The following is a 24,059-nucleotide window of genomic DNA, read 5'->3' as shown; positions in this document are numbered from 1 at the left end:
ATCTTCAATCAGAGCTTCATCCACTTTTCTAATGCCTTCATTGGATTTATTAACATGGTCGTTTATCTTCATCACTTCTCGTACAGTAATTACACATTAGTTTAGTCCAAAGGAGAAGTCACACCCTGGCTATTTGTATGTGTTGGTTTTTGCCTCTCAGATGGATGATGAATGGGGGTCACCTCCCCTCCGTTACAGAACAGCTCTCTCTAAAACAAAAATATGAGGAATTCTGTCCAAGTGTCTTTCCTTTAGTTTCAAATGCATTAGCTTCTGCCTCAGCGGTTTCAATTGTAATTCAAGTCACTTTAGTGGTGTTAACAAAAATGATACTGTTGCCAAACATTCACTGTTACAACTCCTATTAACGTCTCCACAGAGAATCTGAGGCTGAAGTTAGAGACGGAGCCTCAGGCAGAGTGCTTGGAAAACTTGTAGGACTGTAATCATTGTAATTGTGTGAGACTACATTCATCTATTACTACTACAGCGTAAACACACCCTGTGCGATAATGCTGCACAATGGTTCTGTTGGACTATTTGTAGAAAAAATTACTGAAAGTGTCCACGGTTGTAGTTAAAGAGTCTTTGGGACTGACTGAGATGAGGGCGAACGATGACCTTCAGCAGTGAGAGCTGTTTGTTTAACGGAACATGGGTTGACTGAGAATACTCACTGTGGTTCAGATGTATTGAATGCATGACGTATAAAGACAGTTGTTAATCAGCAAACAGAGAAAAGGGGTGTGTTTGGGGCGACACGATACGTATCACGATACAGAGACAACGATGCGATAAATACTGCAGTACTTTAGCCACGCTGATATATTGAGTTTTTTAAAGCTATTTGACTGTAGGCCAACTGTCAGCACAGTGAACACACAGGGATCTACATTTGTAATCACTAGAGAAGAAATAAAAGCAAATTACAATGAACCAACGCCATCATTTATCTGCAAATTGATACGGTATCTTGAATGGAAAAATCCTGATATATCAGTGTATTATTAAGTATTTTATCATATATTCCTCAAGTCTTACACATTCTTTTCCTATCTCTTCCACACTCCTTATCAGCAAGGACTGAAAGAACACTCCAGTGACAGTGACAGTGACTCAGCTCTTTGTCAGGAAAGGCTGTTAAAATGAATCGGTCCTAAATGTCGTTCCAACCCTGACAGCATCTCTATGCACAAAAGAAATCTCCGACAGCCAGAATGCACCCAGACTCTGAGCCCAGCTTGACTAACGTGAAAACAATGAATACACCGGCAAGCAAACGCGTACATGCAGCTGTATTTATTTATTGTTTTCATATTCTGCTCTGCCTTCAGAAGGTGTCAAACGATTCAGACGATTCGTTTCAGGCCATATAAGGAAGTTCTAACAAACCGGGGTTTATTAAAGCTGCAGTGAGGACAAAAGGCAAAAAGACGCCAAAGGTTTATATTTATAAATATATATGCAAAACTAATATGTTTTACTGAGATACTGCAAGTGATTTTAAACCACTAAAAAGAGATTCTTTATTATGTCTGACAACGTAGACCTGTTAAAAGAAAGACTGCCCCCGGAGGCAAATACAGTATTTATTGACCTTCCTACCTCTATACCTCAAAATATCACCACAAAAATCAAAACAACACAACACTGCAGCACAAATGTAGTATAATTGAGTCCATCCATTGACTTGATTTCACCCGATAATTGGGGAATTCACTAGTGTGAGTCTTTGTAAAACATACAACACCTCATGGTGGCTAATTAACATCTCAATTTCCATTTCTTTTGAAGCGGAAGAGGACAAGTAGAAAGCATCACAATGTTTTTTTTTGTTTTGTTTTTGTTGTCAGGCCTGGGGGATTTCTTGCTGACCACACAAACCACAGTGGTCGGACATGCAGGGGTCAGAGATACAGGCCAAATAAAGACAACAGTCGCTCCTTTGTATTCCTCCTTCACTGCAGTCCTCCAGTGGAGTTAACAAAACCGACACAGGAAGAGTACAGGTACAGCACAGTTCATACCAAGTGCAGAATGTAGAGCTGTGGAATTTTCCAGATAAAAATCAACTCTGAGAACACAGGACAACTGCTAGCAGGAAAGCGCTGCACCTTTCTTTAAAGCCGATTTCTGTCTGAAGAAGCCGTTCTGAAGGCCAGAAAAAAAAACTTTTCTGCTTCAACAAATCAGAAAATCTGGGTCCAGCCTGCCTTAGACAACCTCCCACCACTTTCCTCTTTGTGGCACAGGAGAGATGAGGCTCCATCGCCCACTCAGATTCTCTGGAGACTTTGAGGACTTCCTTTTCCAGCCACTCATTCCTAGATGACCTTTTGTGTACTGGATAAAAATGGCCCAAACTGTATAAGCGACTTACGGTCAAAGTATTTGGCGGTGCGTACATTTACAGACCACTCCTCATTCACAAACAGTCTCTCTACTACTAACAGAAACAAATGAAAAAGGCTGTGTTCACAAATCCCATCTAAATGTGGCTGTTTAGACTGTGTACAAAGGGAAGCAGCGTTCGTGGATTTGACCCAGTTTTTTCTCTGCACCTGTAGGTTTGTTTTTCTCTAATGAACTCCCTGCGGTTACAGCTACAAACGTAGCCCTGGTCTCCATGTCTGCTGCTGTACCACTGCTAACACCACAGAGGGCACTTAAAGTTGAACTACCACTCCACTGTACCAGCAGCATCAGTCAACACCCGGGCGCAAATAAATAAATACAACCAACTCACCAGATATCAAGCCCTGGTCTCCATTGTCCGTCTCACATGAGTGTCCTTGTGATCAGGCTCGGCGACGCCACCTACGTGAAGGCAATAAAATAAATCTTATTAAAAAAAAGAAAGAGCGTTCATTGAAAAACAGTTGTTAAATGTTCTGCCTGTTTTGAATAAATTTCAGAATGAATACAAACATGAACACATTTCTCTACCCAGCAGCTTCTGCTGAGATTTGGATGGTGATGTTTTTAGGGAACGACAGGGAAGAAGCAGTGGCAGCAGGGGAAAAAAACAGAACAGTGCTGGAGTTTGTATGAACGTGTGTCATTGTCATTAATATTTGAAAATTTCATAAAAAAACTCCAATGTGACTTTTTAAATTTGACAAAAAGCCTCTGAGGATCAGGAAATTCATCGAGTTCCTAACAATCTTGGGGATGTGAATAAGTCATTTGAAAATAATTAAATCCATGGCTTTTCTTTGGGCAACTTGACATTTGCAACGGTTGTATTATTGCAAATTATAAAATGTTTAATTATTTATGAAAAATAATAAATTGACTGTAAGCAGCTGCCATTATTATAGGCAGGTATCATGGCTGAGCAGCTTCACTGACAGACAGATTAAGAGGTTTATACTGTATTTATCTTAATGCAGCTTTAGCTTTAAATATAGTATTTCAGGTCATAACATTTATTTATAACAATGATGAATTGTTACACTGCTGGTTACTATGCACACAGTTACATAAGGAGAGGGGTCACTACCAGGGTTATTGACAGCTCTATCTGCAGTGAAGGGGATTCACATGTCATTTGACATTCATTTACACAAAAGCCTTCAAGTATGAAGAAAGAATGAGGATTTTTTTTCTTTGGCGTCGTCTTTAGCTCAACTGTGTATCCATTGGTATTCAAGAAAAGGAGCTTCAGGCTTGTCACCTCAAGCTAGTCATGCAGCCAATGAAGTATTTATGATGCAAGTCTCCACTTCTAAAACATCCTCTCAATCATCTTAGGCTGTAGTCGGAGCTGTCATGTCAGAGTTTAAGAAATAAAGGAGGGGAAACATCGTGAAAGGGTGTAGGTGTCACACATTTTCACGCTTGATCATTTCATGGGGTCTGTTTTTGGAGATGGTGGAAGAACGCGGCAGAAGAATTCTCTGTTGACAGTCCAAGTCACTGTGATGTGGCTGCACACACAATATGACAAAAACATGGGCTAAACAATATAAGTGACCCTCAGTCAGGATGGATAGGTGGTAGAAAATAAAAATATCTAACTATTAAAAACTGCCTTTCATCGGTACGGAAGCTAGGGATAGAGCATGGATAGTAAAGTGACCGACTACTGGAGACATAAATGTCAATCCTGCTGTTAATCAACACAATGATCAGGTTGGAACGATGGATAACAGTCATACAAGCTAAGTCACTGCAGAGCCCTCTAATAACTAGTCACAGTGGGTGAACACCTGTGTACAGGTGGGAGTTAGCATAAGTAACCACAGGACGCTAGGCTGCAGCTGTAGAGTAAGAGGAAGGGGGTGAGGTTGATTCGAGGGAGGAGCTGGCTTGGCAGCTATTTATAAGAACCTTTTTAAGAAAGAAATCCTGCAGACATGAGAGGGAAAAGAAAGTTCCTTGAAAACCAGGAAGTTTTATACCCACTTACAAATGACTGAACATTTGACCTCACCTCTGTCTTTATCTTCATTCCTGACTTGGTATCATCACCTGGACCAGTCTGATAACTGTGGTGTCAGGAGAAGACGAGCTACTCTCACTTAATCTCCAATGAGACTCTGGTTCATTCTATCAAACTGTATCAAAGTCCACTTCCCTCGAACTCTATCTGCTTCTCAGAGCTGCACATCCTCCATTTCCGCCCAGATTGTTCACAGAACGACAAAGACAGAAACAAAAACTTCTGTCTGGCAACCTTGGTCAAAGGACGGACCAACCATTATCCATCAATTGTATTTTCTAGGGAGACAGTTGGCTTCGAGGGATGCCTGCTTTTTGTTACTTTAAATATTTTTGTCATTAAAATTATTATTTTCTATTTTATATCAACATTTCATTTCAAGTCATTTCTAGATTGTGTACAAAAATAATAATAGATAACTGGATTATAGACTCAAATAATTTTGGTGATAAAAGACAGTTAAAAGTTTATTCTGTAGCTGTTGTGTAAAATAATGATGTCATTCAAAAGTGATTTCTTATTCATGAATTAAATGGCCCCTAATTATTAAGATTTTAGAAAACTTAATTAATTTTTTCCATTTTTTTCTTTATGTTTTACTTTTTCCCAGGCTGGTATATGTCTGAACTCAGCGTACTTTAAATGTTTTCTCAGGTAAGATGTATTTCACAGGGCAGTGACAGAAAATGTTTTTCTAAGTGCCAATTCATCAAGCCACAGATCTGATGTCTTCCTCTAACAGCAGAGTCTATTCTTCAAAAACCAAAACAAGGTTTAGCTCATTAGAAAGATAATAAAAAATGAAGCCTTCATTATTAAGCCTGCCTTTATCTGGGAATTCAACTTTCTACCAATCAGCAGCCACTTAATACAGTGCAACTTTTATAGGCCTACTGCCATAGCTCCAGTTAGGGCATTATCTGTCCATACAGAGCAATAAGTCTGCGCCGACTATGAATGTGCTTTAATAAGCACGTTCGTGATTAAAAGTGGATGAGGAGATTTAACCTTTTCTCGGCGAGTGTCAAGATGAGCCCACCTGAGGTATTCTCGTTCAGTTCGGAGATGAGAACACAACAGAGTTGTTGTTTTTATTCATTTTTAAACCAAGCTTTTAAAATTACAATTGACATGGGGAGAAAACAAGGTCAGACTCATCTTTTTAAAGAGCGAGGAAGGAATGAGCTCAATAAAGGCAGTAAACCGAGACAAAAACCCTTCAGGCTTCTCATTACACTGGATCCTGCTGACCATCGGAGGAGACGACGGCACGCCTCGCAGCTCCAATCAATTATAGATCTGAGTGAATGTGCTCAAATATAGAGAAGAAAGTCACCTTTCCAGGTGCTTCATCTTCACATATTGAGTGGAGTAATGGGGATTTATGGGATTATTGTGAGGGGAGAAAACAGCAGTATGGCACATTTGTGTGTTTAACGCGCACACGCCGCACGTACAGTACACAAGGGTTCATTATTTTGAAATTAAGATGCTACAGTTAAAGATGATAGAGCCTGACGTCAAAGTTCTCTCTTCTCCACGGTCAGAGAGAAGAGCAAAGGAGCTGCAGATGCAGACACTGACAGAACCATCGATGTCACTCAGGGGTGTACAGGTCAATCTAATCCTCAGCCAACATCTTATCTTTCCGGAGTTTTCCGTAATTCTCTTCTCATGTCAGCGATTTGATAAATGACTTGATTTACTAACAGGATCGAATACGCCGACAAACAGGAGATCAATCGTACACTGTCGAAGGTTTCACTGAGTTTCCTTCAACTAAATGACCGCCCATGCGTGTGTTAGGATGACACATTCTATCAAATGATAATTGCTGGAATATTCCCAGGCTCACACTCTCTAACTAACATGAGACAGACTGACGGTATTTCACGTAAGCATACAGTAAGCCCCAGAGTTTTTTAAACCCTCTTTTATCAGCTACTGCCTTAAGCCTTAAAACACTTTTTATGTTTTTTTGAAACACACTTCTAATTTTGTCAAACACCTTCACACCACCAAACTACATAGAAGCATGTAAGAAGTCTGACTGAACTGCTGTTGGCTGGATGGAAGTGATGATGACGATGCAGCAGAATTAACACAAATGAACACAATAATTAGCCTTTGCCAAAGAATCAGGGTTAATTAACTGTGGTGTTACTTTATATTTCAAATGTATTAAGTGTTCTGTTCTGGTCTAAACCTAGAATTTGAGTCAAATGAATGAAGAAAATGTCACGCGAGCTCCAGACAGAGATGGGATTTAAAGGCTTGTTGGGTTGAATATTTAGTTTTTCATTACCCTTTGCAAACCTTTGGCTCTAGAGGTCAAGAGTGACTGAGTGGTGTGAGCGTTTGACTGCCACACAATCAATACTGAGGACTGTGCTGCTGCTAACTGGCAGGTTATCCAGGAGACCCTGAGTGAGAGAGCAGCTGGAAAACAATCAGGCAAGATAATATAATATAATATATTAAAACAATTATATGAATGATGAATCAAATAGAATTATGTTGATTGATGGCTTTTGATGAACTAATCTCAAAACGAGCATTTTTCTAAAATCAAAAAACACTATTTGAATTTTCTATTTTTAAATTACGATTATGTGGGGACAATTATAGCTATGGAACTTTTTTTATTTTTTATTTTTTATGCCACATGATCCCATTCTTTGTAGGCTGGCTACACTGTTTGCCTCGGTGTACTGAGTAGCTCAGGCATCTGTGCTTACAAAAACATGTTTGGCATTGAAGTGAAGAAAAAGAAAAAAAATGAACAAAGCAAACAGTGGTCTTTCTGACATCAATCAATGCATTAATAGGGCTGGAGTACAGGCATCAGTGTATATATGTGTGTGTGTGTTTTATTACATATTTAATGATATGTAATCACTGTTGAAGGATTCTAACAGCTTTTGGCCACACTGCCTGGCTGCACAGAACACAGCTGTTGCTAATGAAAACAATCTTGGTGAAAAAATATAGCACAGCTCATGGGCATCGCCGCTTAAAGAATCAGTAAATTGGTCCCTGATCACATCCATTTTAGTCTTTAAATACTAGGCATATGTGTGGGCTTTGATGATGAGAGGTGTCTGAACAATCCTGTCTCATCCTGTGCCTTTGAACTTAATGCTCAGAACATTTGACAGGAAGCAATAGAATATGAAATCAACCTCTGCTTCTATCTGTCTGTCTATCCATCGACTTCAAGTGTAAACGACAGCTACAAATGTACACAGATGTAACTATATTTTATATCTGAAGAGGTCACATGGACTGGTGGACAGTCCTCAGTCCTACAGTACTGTAGAGCGGGGAGGTGTCCACACGTATCTGCTGAAGCTCACAGATCATCTGACATGTTTCCATTTATTTAATTAGTAATCGTCAGTTTCAGATTATATCTACTCTTCAAATAGAACAAATGCTAAATGTTTTCTTCTCATTTGCATAGAGACGACGTACCATCAAAAACGTTTTCTAGTTGGTTTTCTCTTTCAAAAACGGTTTCTATAAAATACCTGCCCAATTAGGCAAAAGAAAAAGATATTTCTTAAAAATACATACATATATTTAATAAATCAATGACTCCTGAGGATTAGATACTTCACTCCGCCTCAGAGACAGGTTTTAAGTCTTAATGAGTTGTGTACCGGCTGTGTTGAGCGTTTTAAGGAACTGTTCCAGCTCTTGACGTTCTATAAACAGGGGAAGATATTACAAGGCTTTAGTTGAATGAGTAGCAGCAGAGCCTTCATGCAGCTGTGAGCAGGAGTACATGACATTCATACGAATGGTACACAAGGAGTCCCGCTGAGCCACAGCTCTTATTAAAAACCCAAAACAATAAATAGTCAGGACTTGTCTTCTGTTATTTCCATTTAGCCCAGGTCCAGGTCCTCGCTTGGCTAAATACTTAACTCATTAACTCGGTGAAATACTGCAGACAGAAACTAAAAGGCAGCTCGTGCTGATTGGTGGTGCTGGTCCAGATACTGATCGCCCTGTAGTAGTTTTTGAGACGTGTGAGTTGGTGGAGGTGGAGAGGCTGAATCACCAGCTGCGAGTCTCGGTGTTACTTCCTCTAACAACGTGTGAGGATCATTCTGTGGAGCTCTAATGAGCAAAGACAGGTCTCATACCGCCAAGGATGGTCTCACACTCACCTCCCCCAGCCCACGGAGCGCTACACTCACACTGGAAATGGACTTAATGGGAAACCAAATGATTTTACGGTTCAGTGACCACTACATAAACATGTGGACTGCAGCCTCTGGAGGGAACATTTTATTTACAGGCCTGGTGTACACGTAAAGACGTGTCTTAATCTATATGAACCTTTCAAGCGTTTCTACTTTTTATTTTTAATCATCACAGTTTCCTTGCATTAGGTGTTTGGCACAGGAAGTGTCACCGTTCCTGTTACCAGTGCTCACCACCACAGCACTCAGCACTTTAATGTGGAGCTGTTTTTAGAACAGTCTTTTTCTTCACAAGAAAATCACCTGTGAAGTTAAAAACAATTGGTCATGGATTTGCACCTGCAGCACGGCAGCTGGCAATCCTCTGAACCAGCTGGTATGATCTAATCCCTTGTTTCCCAAAGACTGGGTCGCGGCCCTCAGAATTTTTTTTGTGTGTGTTCGTCGCGCATCATGTTTCCTAGGAGTTTACAAATAATGTCTATTGACTTGGATTGCAAAGGTTTGTGACTTTTAAAATAAGGGTCCACAAAAAAACGTTTACACTGATCTAATCTATGGTTTTCTAATCCACTTGAAAGTCCATTGGGTCCATCAAGAAAATCAAAGAAAGAAACTGATTCAATGTTTTTAACTAAGTGATATCAATGGGTGAGAAAAAAATCCATGACTTTTCCAAAACTTTTGGAGTGAACTTGTGCCTTTTCCAGGCCTGGAAAATGTCAAAACGACATTTTGAAATTTCATGACTTTTCCAAACCCTGTATATATGAGGTCAGTCTGGTGCAAAATATTTACTAGCATTTTCTACGATGCAGGTCTGCAGGGATTTTATGAGACAATAACAGAACTGCTTTGTGCTTCTCTGAAACACGTTGATATCATAAAACAGTGTGTATTACACTTTTAACACCTTGACTGCATAATCCTTTCAAAGGTATCAATAAATCTGTGACATTCAGCAGATTTGAGGAACGATAAAAGACGAATGAAATTCAGTTTTTAACAACCTTTTTACCAGTTCTTCACCAAAATTCACTTCCTGTCTGGCCACTCCATAATAATAATAATAATATAAAGTGTCTGGATCTTTGTTTCCAGGGAAATTCACTTCCTGTTTGGCCACTCCATAATAATAATAATAATAATAAAGTAATATATTCTAGAACAGTAATTTAGGGCGATTTTTTTCCTCCAGTACATTAGGTCGATCTTGGAGATTTTTTTTAATGACCTTTAATGTCATAGTTCTTATGCTGACTATTTTCCTGGGTAGTTGTAAATCACTTCTATTTTAAATTTTAAGGGCAACGCATGGAATTCTGAATTTCTGGGCCGATATAAATTTTTCTTTTCTTTTTTCTTTTTTTTCTATTTTAAAAAGTTGTGAAAGTTTTTCAGCTTTTCATCATACTGTCCTTGAATGAGCACAAATTCAATCTAATAATAATTTAAAAAAAATCAATATCTGGCTTTCAAATACAAGCAAAAAAAAAAATACTACAGAGCATTTTGTCACACTGTTATAACCCCGGTCTTAATGAACCAGCTTTAAGCTTGTTGTACAGAAAGTTGTGGTTAATTTAATTTAATTGAAAAATATATGGAATATATTATTATAAACTCTCCATTAAATGCATGCATCACAGACCCTGGTTTATCAGCTTCATCAGACTTGAAGGATGGGGATGATCTATTTTTTATTAGTGGAACTTTTCCCTTTCTACACATAAATGAGGAGGCAAATCATTTCACTGATCCCCAGACGTGGCCATAATTTCCTAAATTAATGCGACAAACTGTCTGTAAAGCAATGAATCATTCTTAGTACTCCTTATTAACCATCTGCAAATAATGTCAGAATGGCATATGCTCATATCACACTGTGGAGGCAGCGGTTATAAACACACAAAAAAATCAAAATCAATTCCTCTACCTATGTACAAAAAAATAAAAATAAATCTGCAGGTAGACAAATAATGCCTCTGTGATGTTCTTCTGAAGTCCTACACAGACTGTGGCTGTCAAAGCATATCAGGATAAAAAGACTGGACAGGAGAGCCTTGATTATAATGTGGTTTGCAAAATGTCAAAGCAGAGAAATAGTTTCTCTAGGTTTGTTTTCCTTTTCCAATTGAAAAAAAAATAACATAAGAAGAAATATTCAACTGACTTGAATGAGAAAAACACACCATTCTACTCAAAACAAACTCTATAAAAGAAATATTAACAAATATACCAACCAGAGTCTTTGGTTTGATGATAAACCCGAGGACTTCTTTGCAGTTTTGGTTGAATTTGTTTTCGTTTTTTTATTCTGGTTCTTTTTGGTTCCAATAATTGACTTCCACTTGCTAGAAAGAAGAAATGTTTCTGTTTTTTAAACATTAGAAGAAGGATTCCTGGCAGAATTAAAGCTGGGGTTAGGGACCAGGTGGGGTCAAACCATGACACCATCTGCGATGAAGGTGGAAACTGACATTTACTCTAAGTCCTACAAAAACCTATTACAATTTACAGGATATATCTGTATCCACATTAACAGAAAATGGACAAAAAAAGCTAATGAAACGTTTGAGTGAGTCAGTTGCTTTATGTAATATTTATAAAGTGGGAAGGGAAACCGTTCTGTCAGAGCAGGGACACAGAAAATAAATGGAATAATGGAATAACTGGGAGGCTTCCACGAAAGAGTTCCAAACTTTCTTCTTGCCCAATAAAAAATAAAAACTTTGCATAGCAACTTTATTATGAATGTCTTATTCTTCATTTTAAAAGTGAGTCATAACAAGTGCTGTCACAATAAAAAATAGCCCAGGGTTTTCCAAGAAGTCTTCTATTAAGTTTTGCCTACTCCAGCTGAAGTCGACTCTCAGAGTCGCTGGTTGTATCTTTGAAAAAATATTTCATTTTGTGCCTCACTAGCTTTATGTCTGTTGAAGGAGGCCGTGAAGAAGCTGCAGCTTAAACTGATAAAAATCTCACTCTAACGCTGCAGAACCTGCAACGCTTGAAATAACCTGCCAAAAAATCTTACCCAACAAATGCATAAAATATAATTTTAAATTTAAAACACAGTCGATCTTTTGTGCTTTCCCTGCGTCTCTCTTCCCTCCACAGTTCACACATTAGCCATGTACGCAACGCCGACCTTTAGCTAATATCAGGACACGTGATGTCAAATAGAGGCTACAAGAAAACGAGAATGTTTACGATCCTGACAGAAACATCTACCGTAGAGATGCTGGATAAGCCAATTAAGCTTCTCCATTTCTACATGTGCAGAAAGAGAGCTGTTACATTCTAAAAGAAGTCAGGACAGGAGGTCCCCGGTTGTGGACGTCCTCGACCTATCATGTTTCTTGGTTACGCCGTCATCTCCCATAAATTTATTAAGAAAGTCTTGTTCCATCATTCTGACGTACGGCATTAAAACTCGCCGACCAATTTGCTCATGAACTAGTCGGTGAGCAGATGATTTGTTTACATTCTCTGGTCGTACGCCTCTAATTGGATTGAGCTACATTCACTTTCTTGCATTTGTGTTGTTTTTTTTGGGAACTTTCTGAGAAACTTTTTGCCCTTCATTATGGCTGCCAAGCGTGACTCAAACTCTTCTGATGTTTTTCTCTCCTAGATTATGACGTTACCACTGTGTAAGCGTAGGTGAGTGGCGTCGGTACTTACGTACAGTATGTGAGTTCCTGCACTTACTTACGTACAGTATGTGAGTTCCTGCTTATGACGCAAATCAAGTTATGTTGCCCCTGTATATGTTTATCTACAGTTCAAAGCTACTGCGTCTGGATACTGATTCATCAGGATTTTCTTTGCAGAAAAAAATATTCTACATTATATGCAGAGAAGTTTAATCTGACAAATGACGACTTGTTCTCCGCAAAAATGATCAGAAATCGATGACCTCGATCTGTCACTTTTTAAGTACTTGTAATAATAATACTGCAAAAAATTCAATGTATAACATCGATACAACCATAAAGGCTTGACTGAACTCACAGAACATGGACTTATTTTCTTTCCCAAATATTCCCAGAGCATCGTTGTCATTTACTAAGCTCATCCTCTCACTGAATAAAACCTATAATGCATCCAGGTCTTTATTGCAGCAGTGAAAATTTGAAACACAATGCAGCGACACTGGAGCATTGATTTCCCTTATTTCTGATTTGAGATGTTCTTTCCTGTTTCCTGTTAGGTTTGTTTCCTGCTCCCTGCTATAATTAAAGCACTGAGTAAAAACAACGTGAAAAAAATGCTGTATTTTTGGCTAAAATTTCAATGTTTCTTTTCATTTTACCTATAGTCATCTTTCAGGGCCATTCCTGCAGGTATACAGTCCACCCTACTGGAACAAAGAGGGTGGATCACTGTGAGTGGTAAATGATCACAGTTGACAGTTGTACAGTTTCAGGCCCAAAAAGGGTTCAAGGGAGGTCAACAAGAAATACTGTCTATACTTGTTAATGTTAATGACATGACAACTGACATTATAACCAAGGTCCAGACCAGAGGCTTCAACTCCTGGCTTAGGGGCCACTTCTGGGCCATGAAACCAACATATCCTGCCCACAACTCAGTATTGATACCTAATAATTTAATTTAGACTTTGAGATGATTTTTTCATTCTTAAATCACCACCTAAAGCATTTAAAGACATGACAATTGAAAAATGTATTCAAGGTCAAAATGATTTAATCCTTCAAATCGAGTCGTGGGCCGGATGCTGTCCAGAGATATATTGGATCAAATAATTTAACAGTCCTGGTTTTTATATTCAGTGTTTTCTCTAAATTTATTTTAAGATAAAAGTCAAATAAAAGCAGCTGTACAATAATATAGGACACAACAACAAATGTGTTTCTGTCTTTTGGTGAGAATTTACTGTAAAATGACTGTAAATCAAGTTGTCATTTAGCTAAATTAATAAAGCATCTTGTTTCAAAGACACAGACAGAGGAAGACTACTGGATAGTCAGTAAAGTGTTAACTACTGAGGGTATAAATCCAGTCTTAATTAGACTGATGTTACAAAGATCTTTATTGGTCGAGGTTGTCCGATAAAGCACCGGAGCGCTCTCAGTGTTTTTCCTTGTTCTAACTACAGTTAGAGAAGTGGACGCCTCCATCCAGGCTCACCGTGGAATACTGGGATTATTTCATTTATTCCGGTTCCTAAACTGTTGTTTCACATCAGAACTATCAAAACAACATCTCTAAATCGAACAAAAACATCAATCACTATATCAATATATACTATAATTGTATAAACCATGACTGAATCCTTCAAAAAATGTTAGTTGTTTTTTTTTTCTTCAAAAACTTTCCCCAAGTATCTGGCAGTAAAACCTCTCCCGGTCATTGAAAACAAACACGGTGAACCACCAGCCTCAACACATAAACTATTAATCACATCAGAAGCCATGTGTGGAAAGGTGAAATACCCATAATACCTTGCTGTACTGCAAAGCCTTGAACTAAAAAAAAAAAATTCAAAGAAAGTTTTGGCATCAGGTTTGAGTTTAACCAGGAGACACAGTTTAAGGTGATCCAGTAACCCAGACACTTCTACTGGGAGAACTTCTCCAACCTCTCTGAAAAATTCAACCTCACCGAAAACTTCAAGCTCACCAAACCTCATTAAAAATAAGAAAAAAAGATCTCAACGTTCAAAACCAAAACAAACAGAATCTTTGTCAGTCAATCACCTTTCAGCAAGGTCGTGTTTTCAGCTGAAAATAAAATAAATTACAGAAAAACAACAATTCTTTAGGATGTGGCATATACTGTATATACATATATACTATAGTACACAGTACTGATACGTACTGTAGTGGTTAGTTCAGAATCACTTTAAAGTACTTATAATAGATAATAGATACTTAACTTTCTGCTTTAGCTTTCATTTTGTTGTGACTATAAGTCATCTAGTTATTGATCCTTACTTTGGTAAAAAAAAAATTAATTAATGAAGAAAAATGTAAGCCATAGATTAATGACTTTTTCTGAATACTTTCAGCTACTTCTTGACAAATACAAATGTATCTTTGGAGATTGTCTGCCACAGTTAGCCATCCTTTAGCTTAAAATTGCTTCCTAATCCAGAACCATTTCTGTGCTAGCCTTGAAGTGTCGTTACACTGGTGTTTTTTCATCTAAATGCTTTGTTTCAAAGGTCTCTTAGATCAACAAGGTCAGTGAGGGAGACCGAACGTCTCCTGAACGTCTGCTAACGATCTGAAACCAATGAACTTTGTTTTTGTTTTAAATGTCATGGTTTTAAATGTTCAATCTTTTGCTTGGTCTCGTGTTGTTGTTGTTTGTTTTGACCTCTAATTGTTATTTTCACCGTCTCACAGTTTCAGTCCAATCATTTTCATCTTTGTGAAGCACTTTGGCTGAACTTCTGTTCCCTTTGAATATGTAAGATGAAATTTGACTCTAGTGAAATTTTAAATTACTGTATGATTTTTCCATTTTCTTTTTGGTTCGGTGGACACATTTATACTTTCACACTCCTGACCTAAATGCCATTTGTTTCCTAACCATCTCTCCACTAACCTGCAGCCAAAGTCCAATCTGTAAAAGTACAATTCCCTCAGAATGGATTTCTCTTTGTAAAAGTCTTTTTATTTATTTATTTTGACGATTCTGCTTTTGTATTTAAATAAGGTTTTTATTTTATTTATTTATTTAAATGAGCGAGTGCTTCAGATATGGCCAAATATTTTCTTATTCAAAGTTTTAACAGTGAACACAACCTTTGGAAGGAGTGTGCATATTAAAAAATGTAAAGATAAAATGCACGATTTTTTTTTTCATATTACTGCATAGTATTCCTGAGATGTTTGTGTCTGTGCTCCTCTGAATATTTACATGTATTATTTATCCTCAGTACTCAGTTTGTGTTACAACGATGTCTGTGGGATCCATCCAGTTCTGATGAAAAGCTGTTTTCCAAGCCTTCTAGTGACTCCTCCTGGTGCATTTGACATTGGTAAACATATGTATACACAGCTGTTACGGCTGATCCGTCCATGCATTATGGATACAGAGTTGAGTAGAGGTGGAACAAGTCACCCGGGGTGAGGTATTAAGACCTCATGAATCAATAAAATGGTTGGTCCTGAATATACATCGATTTTTTTTGATCACTCAAATCTAGAGAATAAATGTTTTTAATCGTTCCACTTGAAAATGAAAAACCTAAATCTGTACCAAATATTTCCCTAAGCTCCATTGGAACATTTTGCCGTCATCAGCTGGTCGTATCTGTCATCACAGCCCTGGGACGTTTCCAGAAAAGTCGGTGCATCATGTTGTGGAGTCATGAAACCAAAGATTTTTTTTCAAAACCTAGGCTAAAGACAAATAATTCTTGGACTTTGGATTTGAACCCGCAACCTTTGCGAATACAAGACCACTTCCTTATCCAACTGCTCTAGTTATTTACATGTTGAAAACTCCATGACATACAGTATCTTAGTACAGATACTGTCTTCTTATATAGTACTGTCATTTTTTCATATTATGTGATTGACAGCCTTGAACAGTGACAACATTTTCTTTCATTTCCTCCGACTTCTGTTCTGTTTTACCATCTGACATCAGACTGATTGGGAGCGTGAACTGCGTAGGACGAGTGAGACCAACATTATTTAAATCACCAACGACGACTATTGGCTCAGTTTATTGTATAAAGTTTTCATTTGTGAACAGTTTTACTTCCATCAGAACTGGATGGCTCGGTCTTTTCTCGGCCTTTAAACAGAAACAAAACGTTTCCATATAGAATTGTCTATGGAATACGGCTCTGTTAATGGACTCCTTTAATGGGCCATAATGAAGTTCTTAAAATAGACACATACACAGTCCACAGTGAATGTACCACAGTCCAGGCTTGAGGCTGACACTAGGGGGCAGGAGTAAGATGAGGTTAGTTGTCCTGGGTCAGGACACTTGAACAATGATTTCAGTCTTAGTCTTCTAAACTGACAACAAACTTCAAAACCAAAATATAATTAACCAAATATAAAAATCCACTTTTACTTGTATTTTTTTAACATAGATTCTATAACTGATGCCACAATGTCACATTATTACCCATTCTTTCACTTATCTTATACTTGTGTTGTAACAGAGGGGACACCTGGGAACACCTCTGTGATCAATACTACGTGCTACTAAAAAGATTTGTTCCGACAACAAAATGTCATATTTGCACAGGCATTTCTTTGAGCTGCCGCCCAGTGTGGTGGTCTTTCAGCTGACAGCACAGATCAGACCAGCCTGCTCTAAAGCCTCGGAAAAAGGTTTATGTCCCATTTACTGCACTTCCACTGTTCCACTCCATTTACTGGCCGATAGATAAATTGCTGCTATTGATGGCAGTGCATCATGTCAACTGTATTACACGCTCCCAGCTTCTCAGGAATCAATTTAAGCTCCTTTCCTGATTAAATGCTCGTTAAAAAGTGATTTTCCCTCCATTTTGAAAACATATGTGGTACAGGTCACTTTTTGTAATCGAATTATCCCCAAAGAATATTACAGCATTTCGGCGGGAAAGCTGAAGTAACACACTGTTAAATAACATTTGCCACAAATCGCGTTCATGAAGCCGCATTCATTTCTGCAGTATAAAAATCAAACCACGCTCCTCCCTGCAGGCCTGACACATCATTTGCAAAACAAGTCAGGGATTTCCCCAGTGAGCACCTGACGTCTAGAGCAATTTGATGTCTCCAATAAATCGCAGAAAAAAAGGAACAACATCCAATTAGATCGAGCGTCAAATCTATAACAAAATGATCTGATTTAAAAACGCTCTCTGTTCGTAGGAGGAAATTGAACTGAAGGAGTTGCTTTTCGTCTTATTTTCAAACTAAAATGTTTCGAATTGGCGTGTCAAACAAATATTGTTTATATTTATAATATTGTTGTTTAAAATGTTTCGAATTGGCGTGTCAAACATAGGGCCCGCTAGTCAAAACCGGACCTCTATGGTGTTCAATCCGGCCCGTTTTTTTTTAATTTTTAAAATGATAAAAATGAACAAACACTTCATGTTCAGGATTTTTGTAAAATTATATTTCATTAAATTTAAATAAATAATAAAAAATATCTAATAAATGTGTACTTCTTTATTTTGAGTTAATTAGGTTATGATGATTCTTTCTTTCTTTCTTTCTTCCATGTGGATTTTTAATGAGGCAAACTTAGCGGCCAGCAGGGGCAGGATTTATTTCTGTAGTGCTTCCATGTGTTACTATTCCTTTCAAGGTTGTGAAGATTTATATTAACCACTTGACCCAGGTGTCTCTAAAGAAGTCCTCCCTGATAGTTTTGAATTGATTAAGTTTACCATTTAAACACTTGATTTCATCCATGTCTGCATTTATCTTTTACCTCAGCTGGAACACACGACATGAGTTTATAACTACATTTATTGACTTTTTCTGGCTCGTACTGATTTGAGCTAATGAGTCATTAATTAGTTTTTCCCCTTTTCAAGCTTTTCATCATAACACATGTTGAAGTGTGACTTCTCGAACTCTGACCCGTGACTTTATTAACATCATTATTTTCCACTGTTTCAACATTGGGATTAACATTACATTTTATTACTGACTAAGCAGTCTCCGCTAATGAGGATGTGTTGGTCAGCTAAATGTCAAGAGATGGCCTTATAGTTATAGGAATAATTACATGAGGCGATAATTTAATGTGTATGAAAAATCAAAGAAGCATAGAAAAGAACAGACATTAGCTAACTACTAGTTAGCTAACTACTAGTTAGCTAATGTAAGAGCTAGCAGCTGTACCACAAGGAAACACTTGACCAAAGGTTCATTAAACTTAATGTTTAAGTATAATTTATTCTTGAATAATATTAATTATTAATAAAGATAATAATAATAAACACCTTCAGTGCTGCACTCTCCTGTACAGTAAACTCAAACTAGTTTTTTTTTTTTTTTACTACACAGCTAATGGAAAAACCAGACGTACACCACAACTGCTGAATATGAGTTAAGCCACAGACAGTTTGGTTAATTAAATGACGACTGCGTCTCTACCTCAGAGAACGGCCTCAGTGCTGCTGTGACTGGACTCTGTCACGGTCACTCATCCATATTCACACTGCATTTCTCACATCACTTCCTGCATGTTGACGCCAAAGCATCTAAACGCTCAACTCCTCCTGATTAAATTCACAGACTGCACTTGTCTTACCCCAGTGACCCCTGCTTTGGGGCAACAAAAAAGTTGGAGTGAGTTGACCTTTGATTAGACATGCTCAGCAAACTTTCATTGTCAGGCCTTCAAGAGTCAAAAAAATGCTAACTTCAATTAATCAAGTAAATGCCATCGCAGCAGATCAGATCAACGTAATGCTTTACATATTCATCTCAGCGGCACACCCGCCGATGACTTTCCGACTCATTTCACATGGGTGAGGCTGATTGCTGTCTGCCGTCTCCCCGCTGTGCGTGAAGAGCAAAGGTGTTTACATTTGAATCCGTCACGTTGCTGCGGTCGACGTAAGCATATGTTCTCAGACCTGGGATGTAAACGTTGACTAGCAGCGGCATTAATGACACTCGAGGTGTATCACACAACCAGGAGGTTTTAATGATGATATATATATATATAGATTTTTTTTTTTGTATATATATATATATATAAGGAAAGGAAGAAAGTGAACTCCTTGTCATTGTGACATTGTGACACACACCACTGCACACAACGGAATTTGACCTCTGCATTTAACAGACATTTAACACAAATATATAAGTATTTGTATGTATGTTTTTGTAAGTATGCCGGAAATCTGAATCTGTCCAAAATTGCAGTCAGTCTACCTCTAACATATGCATTAAGTATATATATGTGTGTGTGTGCAGCTGAGTTATCCGTTGTAAATGCTCTATTGAAGCTGTATATTTTCAGTGAATATAGATTATTACTGACAACTGCACGACTGTAAAATATCAACTACCTCATTAGCGACAAATTACTGACTTCACTTCTATTAAAATTAGTGTCAATTTAAAAATCGATCTGAAGTCATGCAGACCTGAGTTTCTAGACCTGTTTTTTTTTTTTTTTACCTTGTGGATTCTGATCCTGTCACTGTGAAAGTCTTTCCCTGACAGCACTGCAGTCCTAACTCGGTTCAGATGAGCCTGTCTCGCCTAAGGACAGCCATTGTTTTAACAGAGAGACTCTATACGTAGAGAAAGCTCCAGGCCTGCCTCCCTGTCGTCTCCCCTCCACACCTGTCTGCTCCATCGTTGGAGGCACAGAAGAATTGAGCTGTTTCACTTTTTATACAGTAAAACTGCAGGAATCCAAAAGCAGTTTGGATTTTACGTTTTTTAATTGGAAAGTGTGCAAACTTTTTCACACACAACCGCAAAATAAGATTATAAAAACACTAAATTTTATAAAACTAACTCTTCTCTAGATTTGAATGTTGCCAACATTCAAACATACAAAGGGTCATTGTCATATTGGACCTTCTGTCTCATTAATCACTGTGGTAGAATAACGTGAACAAACGCACACAAGAGCATACAAGTTCTAGTCCTAAATGTCACACTGATATTTTAAATTATATTTACTTTACCACACTCAGCACTTTAAGCAGAAGTAAGGGGACAGAAACTGTTTTTACTTTGACCGTTCCACACCTGGAGACACATTCATCTGAAGAAGAGCCTCAGTTAGCCTCGGTGAACTCACTCCAACTTTCCTTTTTCTGCTCCAACACAAACGCCACACACTGTTTTACTGTCCAACGGGGAGCGATACCACACTTCCAAAGTGTGATGTTACAGCTAGAGACAAAAGTGTAGTTCAAATCACATTCACTAAAATTCGCCTGCTGGTATAACAATACTGGTAAGGTAAACTGAAAAGAATTATAAATAATATATTGTATAAATTAAATTTTAAAAATGGGTTTGTCTGCGTAAAGGTACAGGAAAGAAAAAAAGTGGATGCACAAAAAAAATTACAAATAAATATTTATATCAGGGGTTTTACATATTCGAGCTCATCTACTTGCTGATGAATTCATTTATATTCTTAGTCATAAAGAAAATAACAACAGGAGGGAGTACTGCAATAATCTGTATTCACTGTAAACACAGATTATACGTGCAATATACACAAAACAGTAAGTGTATCATCAACAGGAAACTCTGCCGTTTTATACTGTTGATATACATGTACAGTATATGTATAATCTACCAATCAAAACACATATTCAACAGTTTTTGAATGTAAAGTTAGAAACTCCAGTGAACAGCCAATGGGGTCTGGTCACAGCTGCTTCCTGGCAGAAGGCTTCGTAAACATGCAGTACAGTTACACAGGTGTACTGTATATAATCTATTATATATCATATGTCATTGTTTCCCAAAGAGTGGGTTGTGACCCTCAGTTGGGTCGCAAGAGATTTATTTTTGGGTCATCTATTGACTTGGGTCGTGAAGGTTTGTGGCTTTTAAAATACGGGTCCCCAGAAAATAAAGTATATATTTATATGTTATATATGTTGTTCCTGTTTATCGTTCCTGTCCGTCACCAACAAAGCACCACTTCAACGGTGCTTTCACAGAACGCTCAGACTTCAGGTCCTTTAACTGCTCTCCACCCCGTCCACTGTATACATCCACTGGCATATTACAAATGACGGTGTTCCATTAGTCGGCCTTAAGGCTGATACATACTCTGCATGAAGCGTGAAATTTGTTCTCTCTCCTGCAGCTGCAGGAAAAACAAATTACATCATTTTTTTCCTGGTTTGGAAATTTGTGCTGCTTGGTCCTGACACATGAGCCGGGCAGAACCTCTTCCCTTGAGTTGTTCAAGGACTAGTTTGTAAATAGTCAGTGTTGTAAGTCCGAGGGGTTGAAGACTTTTTTTCTTCCTTGCAGTTGTGAATTATAACAACAAATCTTCCACCACTGCTTCAAACACGTCGTTCTCCTCCTCCTTCTCCTCTCATACTGTCACTGAGACTGTGGTGAAAGTGTGCCAGGCTGACTTCAGCAATTTATTACTCGTGAAGTAAAATATGTCCTGCCCAGAAAAATCCATGTCCTTGTTCCTGCCGGTTATTTCAGTATAAGTTTGTATCAGGATTTCTGTAAACGTGTGTCTCTTTGTTGTAAAGGTCGTGCAGTGACCTTGAGACAGCGTTGAAAAAAATCAATTTTTTTACATTACTTTTAATTTTACAGTAACCTAAGATTTTACTGACATTACTGTAAAAAAAAAAGCACTGGTGTTAGCCTTGTATCTGAGCATGTGCGACTGGATAATGGTGTTTCAAGTGTCGGATTAGGCTTGACTAATGCAGTTACAACAGTGCAGCGTCTACTGAAGATTACTACTACTGTTCCATAGCTTTCTTGGCTCACTGTGAAGTATTTCCAGGCTAACGACATGTTAGCTTCAGCCTGTAAGTGTTGGATCAGTGCAGCTCTCGTTAGTTTCTAAAAAGATGATTAAAGCTCTATGTAGCATGGCCTGAACAGAAGCTTTTAGTCTCCATGTAAATAGAGACAGAGGAGCATGACTGGGCAGCTGTTGTGGTAGCAACACTAAGATCACAGCCTCCAGAGATGAACCGATGTCCTGCAAGAATTTGACATTTTCTTGGCTCTTTCGTTTCTCCTTTAAATACAGACTCCATTTGCAGGGTGAAACTGCAGAGACAACCTGATTTGGAGATGAGAGCATTAAGACCAGAACGACATGCTTCACAGAAGGGGCAAAGAACCGTCTTCTTTTTTTTCTGGCAGCAGCTGCACAAAGGCTCGCATCAGCAGGACTCACAGTAACAGTGGAGACAGATGACACACTGCACAGGCCTTGAGAGGGATGTCTTTCTTTGGGCTACAGTATGGCAAACAGTGTTATCATCGGACTACCACACTCGTCTCGTCCTTCCTCTTCCTCTTTTTCCATTCCTGACTCCTGTAATATTTCACCTTGGTATTAACATACAGCACTGATATCCCTGCATGATTCGTTCATCTTATTCCACAGGCACTTTCATATTCTACATTATTTACAACGTGGGGCACACGCCCAAACAGTCTAATTTAATGAATAAATTAGACATCAGAGAGACGGCCCAGTCCTGCTCAGAGGTCACATGCTTCGCGCTGCCATTTTAAAACTGGCACATCACTGAGGAACAACAGCAGAAGAACACGTCCACTCAGATGAAAGTAAATGGCTGTAAATGGACAGCCATAGGGGGAAGAGTGAGGGAGCCTGAATAATTTATCACCCCTTTTGTTGTGCTGCACAATCAAGGCAGTTTTATCCTGAACAAAAGCAACATGACGTCTTCCATGGATGTCTGTCACGCTGTGCATCGTGCTGTCCCAATTCTTGCTCCTCATTTCGAATTTAACACAAAGGATCTCATCAAAAAGCATAGGTTTTATTTAGGCGGCCGATAGTGTTAACAACCGCTGTAATGATGTAGTTTATAAATGGGGAAAAAGGAAAATCCCTGTGTGTGTTACATTAATGTGCTAACTGTCATCTTCCTGCTGCCTCAGATGTGTCTCTAGAGACATCAGGTCTCACTGTGGAAATTCTCCAAGGAAGCTCACAGCATGAACCAGAGAAAACATGGCAAACTCCGAAAAGTCATACTGAGTTGCTGCTCGCTTTTCTGCTACCCATAAATACAAAGTATTACCGTTGGTCCAAATATTACACATATTGTATAATATAATATATATGTGTGTATACATACACATATATACGTATATATGTATATATATATACACATATATAGATATATAAAGTGTCTATATGCAAAAAAAAGCATCTGTGTGTTTCTATCAGGGCTGTAAAATAACCTAAAGATGTCAACTGATTTTTTTTTCATTTGACCATCTCTTTAAAAAAAAAAACGTCTTCAAATGTTATCTTATTTGCCATAAAAATACCATATAACATGCAGAGAAGAATCAAACGTGCTCTCCTCTGATGTACCCTGTTAGCCTGCAGTCTGACTGAGTGAAGAAAAGGCCTTTTCAACCACCAAAAGAACTCCTCCATCAACTATACCATACAGTACGTTTCTTCTTCCTCAGAGCCACAGACTCTGTATACGAGTCCTCCATAGAACTCTCCTCCATGCGCTGTAAGCAGAACTGGAACTTTCAAGGTTGAGCTTCCATTGTTGAACAAAATTATTAGCAGACGCGCAGTCGGCTTCTGATGCAAAAGGTCTGACCCAGTTACAGAAAGATACAAAGGAATGTAGATGTGTCTATTAAAAAAAAAAAAGACAACGAGTTCCTATTTAGAAGGGCTGCTACAGTATTTATTCATGTTCTATTTATGCA

General features: G+C 38.2%; 1 long non-coding RNA gene across 3 annotated transcripts in view; it reads right to left on the bottom strand.

The window, feature by feature from the left end:
- Positions 1 to 1,808: 1,808 nt before the first annotated feature.
- The window catches only part of LOC103378159 (uncharacterized), a 117,195-nt gene continuing 94,944 nt past the window's right edge, over positions 1,809 to 24,059 (bottom strand). For all 3 annotated transcript variants that reach the window (XR_003049547.1, XR_003049546.1, XR_521483.3), the window contains one exon: positions 1,809 to 2,817. This is a non-coding gene — a long non-coding RNA (uncharacterized LOC103378159). The remainder of the gene's footprint in view (positions 2,818 to 24,059) is intronic.

Source organism: Cynoglossus semilaevis, chromosome 4 (genome assembly GCF_000523025.1).
Source record: "Cynoglossus semilaevis isolate Cse_v1.0 chromosome 4, Cse_v1.0, whole genome shotgun sequence".
Classification (NCBI taxonomy): Eukaryota; Metazoa; Chordata; class Actinopteri; order Pleuronectiformes; family Cynoglossidae; genus Cynoglossus; species Cynoglossus semilaevis.
The sequence above is the reverse complement of the archived record's forward strand: the minus strand, read 5'-3'. Positions and strand labels throughout refer to the sequence as shown.